General features: G+C 41.9%; 2 pseudogenes; both read left to right on the forward strand.

Annotated features, from left to right (window-relative positions):
• The first annotated feature begins 3,190 nt into the window (after window positions 1–3,190).
• Window positions 3,191–3,989, forward strand: LOC112819780 (small ribosomal subunit protein eS4, X isoform-like; annotated as a pseudogene).
• Window positions 3,990–6,571: 2,582 nt separating this feature from the next.
• LOC112819781 (peptidyl-prolyl cis-trans isomerase A-like) lies at window positions 6,572–7,081 on the forward strand (annotated as a pseudogene).
• Window positions 7,082–7,445: the final 364 nt, after the last annotated feature.

Here is a 7,445-nt window from a genome sequence, read left to right on the forward strand (position 1 = left end):
GAAGGGCAGTCTGTTTTATCCATTCTGCTGATTCAAATGTTCATCTCATCCAGAAACACCCTCACAGACACACCCAGAGTAATGTTTAACCAAATATCTGGGCACACTGTGGCCAAGTTGACACATAAAGTTAACCATCATTAGGTCCAACCCTTGTCAACTTGGAACCCAGGCAAATCTCCTTAAACTCTACTGAATCTCCAAATAAAGGCAATAACAAGGTCAAAATCCCACCTAACATAGTACATCTGTCCTGCACACAACCAAAACCACACTAACCCCTTCCTCAGAAGAGGAGGTAGAGTCTTTGAGTGATGTTTAATCTTCTCCTTGATAATGAGTAATTTAAATACAATAATTAACAAAGGGGACTCCTACGTGGCTCAGTTGGTTGAGCGTCTGCCTTCAGCTCAGGTCATGATCCTGGGGTCCTAGGATGGAGTCCCATATTGGGCTCCTTGCTCAGCAGAGAACCTGCTTATCCCTCTGCCTGCTGCTCCCCCTGCTTGTGCTCATGCTCTCTCTTTCTCCCTCACAAATAAATAAATAAAATCTTTAAAAAAAATACTTAACAAAGTATTACTATACAAAGTTAATAATACTTAATTGCTATGATATAAAAATAAATCTTATAAGGGCATGAGAAGGAAGAAAAGAAAGATTTTATATAGAAAATATATAATAAAATAAGGAGGAAAAACTCATGACAGTTACAGTCCTCATATCTATAACTGCTCACATGGTAATGGTTGATATTTATAATTAACTTTTTCCACTACCCAGTCCACTGCCTTTGCCATCAGCAAACACTTCAACTGGTTATGGTTTGCTACCTGGTGGAGTAACTCAAACCTTCATTCCTGAAGAGTATGGGTCATTAGTCAGTCCTGCCTGGATTGGGTTGTTATAGTTTTCCATTGACCTTACTCACAAGTAATGGTCATACTAAGAAATGCCCCAAGCAGTCTTGCATATTCCAGACATACTCTTCCTTATATCCGTTGTGGACTAACAGTCCAATTTTTCTTTGGTAATCAGGATCAGTCACCCCAAACAGCACAGTAACTGCCTATTCTTTGCCTGTTGATTCACAATGAGAAAGCCCAAAGGGGCTAGATGACAGTCTTAACTTCCAGTTGAATGGAATCATTGCTGTGTCCCCTGATAGAAGCACCTGTCCCTTTGGAACTAAGAGCTCTAGGCCAGCAGAGCATAATATCATGGGAAGAGGAAGTAAAAATTTTGCTAGTGGGTGGGGCACTTGGAGTAATAGAGAGAAGTGCCACTCCCGCTTCCACCCCTTGACTCCTGGAGCCATATACTAGATGCTGACTCAGAGCATATATAACCTTCTGGAGAACCTTACTCCAGCCCTGCAGGGTATTTCCACCTAACTGGTGTTGTAACTGAGTCTTCAAAAAGCCATTTCACCATTGTATCAAAATAGCTGCTTCAGGATAGTGAGAAAGATGGTAAGACCAGTGAATTCCACGAACATGGGCCATTGCTACACTTCTTTTGCTTTAAAGTGAGTTCTTTAATCAGAAGCATGCTATGTGGAATACCATGATGGTAGATAAGGCATCCGGTAAATCCATGGATGGTAGTTTTGGCAGAATAATTGCATGCAGGGAAGGCAAATCCATATAGAGTGTCAATTCAAGTAAGAATAAAATGCTCCCCTTTCATGATAAAAGTGGCCCAGTGTAATCAAGCTGCCACGCACCATATCAGGAACTCAGTGTTAGTTGTTGATGCTGGCAGATTGGACACTCAGCTGCAGCTGTGGCCAGGTTGACCTTGGTAAGTGGCCCATGCATAACCTCCATCCCTGCCACCATGGCCACTTTGTTCTAGAGACTTCCCTTGGCCTTTCCCACAATAATAGCCCTAACTCCACAGGTCAGGAAATAATGTGGGAATCCTGCTAGTGGCTGAGTGTGTCTGTTCCAATTACGTATTCTGGAACTGGGGAATTAACCACAGGATGGGTTTGAGGACCCACAGAGCATACTATGAGATGGACTTGAGCTAATACTCCATTGATCATTTGATCTCCATAAACCCCTGCGCTGACTGGTGGTCTACAATAACATTTACGTCTCCTGGAATTCATGTCAGTTCAGAGCCAGTGTCCAATAGTCCAGAAAGACTTGATTATTTACTTTTCCCCAATGAGCTACCCTGATAAAAAGCTGTAGGTCCCTTTGAAGAGGGATGGAAGAAATATTACAAGTGTAAATTTTTGTCCGGCCTCCCCTTCATTCAGCCTCTGGGTCAGTAAACTGGCTCAAGTCTGGGAATTGATTGAGGGGCTGTGACTCTGTTTTTATGTTCAGGTTAAACTTTGGTTCACTTGACCTAGAATTTTTCTGCTTATACAGATCAAGTAGAATTTAGTTTTTTTTTTTTAATATCTATTCCACTTTTAGGAACACCACAATCAAATACTCAATGCCATAGGTTTATGTAAATCAGACTATTCTAATTGCTGTTTTGTTTCTGTCACCCATTATCATAACCATGCCAACCTTGTCTTTGGTGACTGAGTGCTGTTACTTGGCCCCTGCCTGCCTGAAACTCAACTACTTCCATTGCATTTTGATTTCCCAATTCAGTGACTAGTTCCCATTGTAAGGTCTAACCTATAGAGAGGAACTATCATCGAGTTCTTCAAGGATGCCAGGATTCTCCTTAACAATTTATTTCTCACAGTAATGGTGAAAGGCAAGCCTTTAAAACCGTCCCAGTGTGAGTGAGTAGGTCTTAAATGACAAATTTACTCCAACATTCCAATTTTGCTAAGGCTTTGAATCCTTTTCCATTAAACTAAGGCAGGTCTGGCATTTCTAATTTGTTTGCTATAGGCCGCATTTTAGTCCATGTTTCAGCCAACCAAACTGTGAGAGTCTTTCCTAAATCCCCAATCTGCAACATTAAATGCAGAATCTCTGCTTAGTGAGATTTTATCAATAAATTTACCCTGATCCAAATTTATGTTCCTTCCAACATTATCCCACACCCTCAATATTGTTTCACACACATGCTCCACAAATTTCTGTCTCTATAAATTAGGAAACGTAAGTAGTTCTTTTGGAATATAGTATACTTTCTCATGAGTTATACTTCATACCTCACCTTTAGGGGCCTGCTGCAATGAGTCTAGTTATAGCCTCTTTTCGTGCCTAGTGCAGCCATGGCTTGTGGTCCCAAGAAGCATCTGAAGCACGTAGCAGCTCAAAAGCATTGGATGCTGGATAAACTGACTGGTGTGTTTGCTCCTCATCTATCTATTGGTCCCCATAAGCTGAGAGAATGTCTCCCTCTCATCATTTTCCTAAGGAACAGACTTAAGTATGCCCTAACAGGAGATAAAGTAAAGAAGATCTGTGCAGCATTTTATTAAGTTTGATAGCAAGGTCTGAACTGAAATAACTTACCCTGTTGGTTTTATGGATGTCATCAGCATTGACAAGACTGGGGAGAATTTCCATCTGATCTATGACACGAAGGGTCATTTTGCTGTTCATTGGATTACACCTGAGGAGGACAAGTATAAGTTGTGCAAAGTGAGAAAGACCTTTGTGGGGACAAAAGGAATCCCTCATCTGGTGACTCATGATGCTCACACCATCTGCTGTCCTGATCCCCTCATCAAGGTGAATGACACCATTCAAATTGATTTGGACACTGGAAAGATTACTGATTTAATCAAGTTTGATACTGGTAATCTGTGTATGGTAACTGGAGGTGCTAACCTGGGGAGAATCAGTGTGATCACCAACAGAGAGAGACACCCTGGTTCTTTTGATGTAGTTCATGTGAAAGATGCCAGTGGCAACAGCTTTGCCACCTGACTCTCCAACATTTTTGTTATTGGCAATGGCAACAAATGATGGATTTCTTTTGCTTGTGGAAAGAGTATCTGCCTTACCATTGCTGAAGAGAGAGACAAGAGACTGGCAGCCAAACAGAGCAGTGGGTAAAATGGTCCCTGACGTGATGTGATTGGAAGATGATTGGAAGTCTTTATACTTAATTAAAGGTCATACAGGACACACACACACACACACACACACACACACAAATGAGTCTAGTTATAGGTCAAAAAACAAAGAGGGTTTGTGGGAGTGGATCATGAGGAGAATCAGCATTGTCTTGCATGGCAGCTACATCAGAGGAGGCCATTACAATTTCCTCACACAATGCAGGGTTAATTCACTCAGAGCAGGGTGAGGGTGGAGTGGGTGGAGAAGCTGCTCCTACCACTAGTAGTGGGGAAGCCACTACTACAGGGGTGGGGAGGCCGTTTCTCCTGATTGTGAGGGGGTGGAGAGGCTTCTTCCACTGCCAAAGAAAACTCATCAGAATTTAGGGGCTAAATGTCCCTAGCTTCATCAATCTTCCCACACATCTTTATTCCAACTTACAGGATCCCATTCTTTCCCCATCAGTGTACCCACTTTAACAGTAAACACCCTGTGAGAGTGGGTGTTCAAATTATAGTGTAATTCAGCCAGATGCAGGATGAGATTATGTGTTTTATTTTCAGCAATCTCAGTCCTGCAATATTGGAGATAGGGATCTCTTTTCAGACCACCCAAAGAAACTTCAGCTTTTTATGCCTGAGCTGAGAATTTGAATCCCTGAGTTCATCCTTTTCTTTCACTATTTTGTCCAGCTACTTGGGAGCAACAGAAATCTCAATATATTTCTCAGTTTTCCAGAAATGTTCAAAAGTATAATATGCACAGTTTCTCAGCTTCTTGCTTCTTATAAATGGTTGATTAGGAGACCAATAGTATCATGGACTATCAGTGCCATCTTTACTTCTGGAAATAGAATCATTAGTGTCTCTAAATTTAATCAGGTTAGAGATGCAATTCTGGAAAGCCTCGAATCAACCCAGAAAAATCATCCTTAAAATTCTGTTCTAATCTGGGTTCTCCAGAGAAATAGAACCCAATAGGATGCAAGATACACACACACACACACACACACACACACACAGATATAAAGAGATCATAAGGAATCGGTTTATGTTGTTACTGAGGCTGAGAAGTCCCGCAATCTGCATTCGGTAAGCTTGGAGACTCAGGAGAACTCATAGTATAATTCTGGCCTGAATCTGATTACTAATGGTGTAAGTTCCAGTCCAAGTCCTTTTTCTTTTTCTAGTCAGGACTCCAGTGGATTGGATAAAGCCCATACACTTTAGGTAGAGCAATCTGCAGTCCTCAGTCTACCAATTCAAACATTAATTTCATCCAGAAATGCGCTCACAGACATGCCCAGAATAATGGTTGGCCAAATATCGAGGCACCGTGTGGCCCAGTCAAGTTGACACATAATATTAACCATTATATCCCTTCTCTCTCATTCATTTATATCAGTACAGATGTATAGATTCTTGTTTTTTTCAATGGATTTCATATTTACATTACTATCATTATTTTGGTGCTCAAATTGTCTCAGATTTGGTTTGTGACAGCCACTTTAAACTGATATCTGTGTCACTTGACATGCTTGCATTTTTCTTTTAGGGACTTTTTTTCTGGCATAACAAGCTCTCCCAGGCTCACTTTATACTTTCTTTCCCCAGCGCTGAAATTTAGCTGTTTCTCTAAGAAGGTCTAGGTTCTTTTAGGAAAAGATGATGTTTAGAATTGATGATCTTGGTGTTTAATGTGCTTATTGTTATTGGGATGGTATTGTTGCTAGATCCACTCAGCAGAAAGAGGTAGGAAAAGTATCTGTATATGTATTTACATCCACATATATCTATGCTTTTACAACTACCTATGTATGTGTATGTGTATGTATATGTGTGTGTGTTAAAAAATGAGTTTCCAGGGGCGCCTGGGTGGCTCAGTTGGTTAAGCGACTGCCTTCGGCTCAGGTCATGATCCTGGAGTCCCGGGATCGAGTCCCGCATCGGGCTCCCTGCTCAGCAGGGAGTCTGCTTCTCCCTCTGACCCTCCCCTCTCTCGTATGCTCTCTCTCTCTCTCTCTCATTCTCGCTCTCTCAAATAAATAAATAAAATCTTTAAAAAAAAAATGTGTTTCCACTAGCACACCAATACTCTCAGTTCCCAGCCAGTACCTAACACACTGACCTAAAAATTTTCAAACACTCTTGCTTTCTATATTTGTAAATCCCTTCTCTAGCCTCAAAATATTTACTAACATGCTGAGTTTCACCTGTATTTAACCAGTCTTCCAACCATACCAGCCACGTCCTCAAGATCTCAGCTTCATGTTTCTTTTTCAGCTTCTCTGCCATCTCTTTGGCCCTTGGGCATGCTTCCACCTCCACATCCCATGGTCAGACTGCCACCTCTGAGGGGAGGGAACAGAAAGGAGCTTCAACAACTCCTTAATATTGTATTTTTAAATATAGTAAACATTTTGAATATATAGTTTTAATATTCACAGATTCAGATATTCATAAGTATTCTCCAAGGTCTTTGTAAGAGTTGATAATCCTGCTGAGGCATGAATTTACATTAAACATGCAGGGCTGTGCGCCTTGCAGATGCCACCGCCCCGGAGCCGCCCTCGCAGCCCAGCCATGGTCAACCCCACCGTGTTCTTGTGTTCTTCGACATTGCCATGGACGGCGAGTCCTTGGGCCGCGTCTCCTTCGAGCTGTTTGCAGGCAAAGTTCCAAAGACAGTAGAGAACTTCCATGCCCTGAGCACTGGAGAGAAAGGATTTGGTTATAAAGGTTCCTGCTTTCACAGGGTTATTCCAGGATTTATGTGCGGGACTTCAGGCACTGGAGGCAAGCCCATCTATGGGGAGAAGTTTGATGATGAGAATTTCATCCTGAAGCACACGGGTCCTGCCATCCTGTCCATGTCAACGCTGGACCCAACATGAATGGTTCCCAGTTCTTCATCTGCACTGCCAAGACCGAGTGGTTGGATGGCAAGCATGTGGTTTTCGGCAAGGTCAAAGAAGGCATGAACATCATGGAGGCCATGGAGTGCTTTGGGTCCAGTATTGCTGGAGAGTATTGCTGTCCAGGAACAGCAAGACCAGCAAGAAGATCACCATTGCTGACTGTGGACAGATCTGATAAATCTGACTTGTGTTTTATCTTAACTACCAGACCATTCCTTCTGTAGCTGGGGAGAGCACCCCTCCACCCCTACCTGCTCGAAATATGCCAGAATCTCTGCGGGCTCCATGGTTCCTTATCCCCAGGTCTAGCTGGATTGCAGAGTTCAGTTTATGATGATAAAATAAAACCTAAACCACAAAACAACAACAACAACAAAAACATGCCAGGCTGTGGTTAAGAGAAAGTCACTTACTTCCGGTGCCCCATTCACTGGGTGTTATATGCAAACAATGGATCATGGGACGCTACATCAAAAATTAATGATGTAATGTATGGTGATTAACATAACATAATAAAAATAAATAAATAAATATGCATT

Source organism: Callorhinus ursinus, unplaced genomic scaffold, assembly GCF_003265705.2.
Source record: "Callorhinus ursinus isolate GAN/ISIS: 27379988/994484 unplaced genomic scaffold, GSC_fseal_2.0 scaffold3, whole genome shotgun sequence".
Classification (NCBI taxonomy): domain Eukaryota; kingdom Metazoa; phylum Chordata; class Mammalia; order Carnivora; family Otariidae; genus Callorhinus; species Callorhinus ursinus.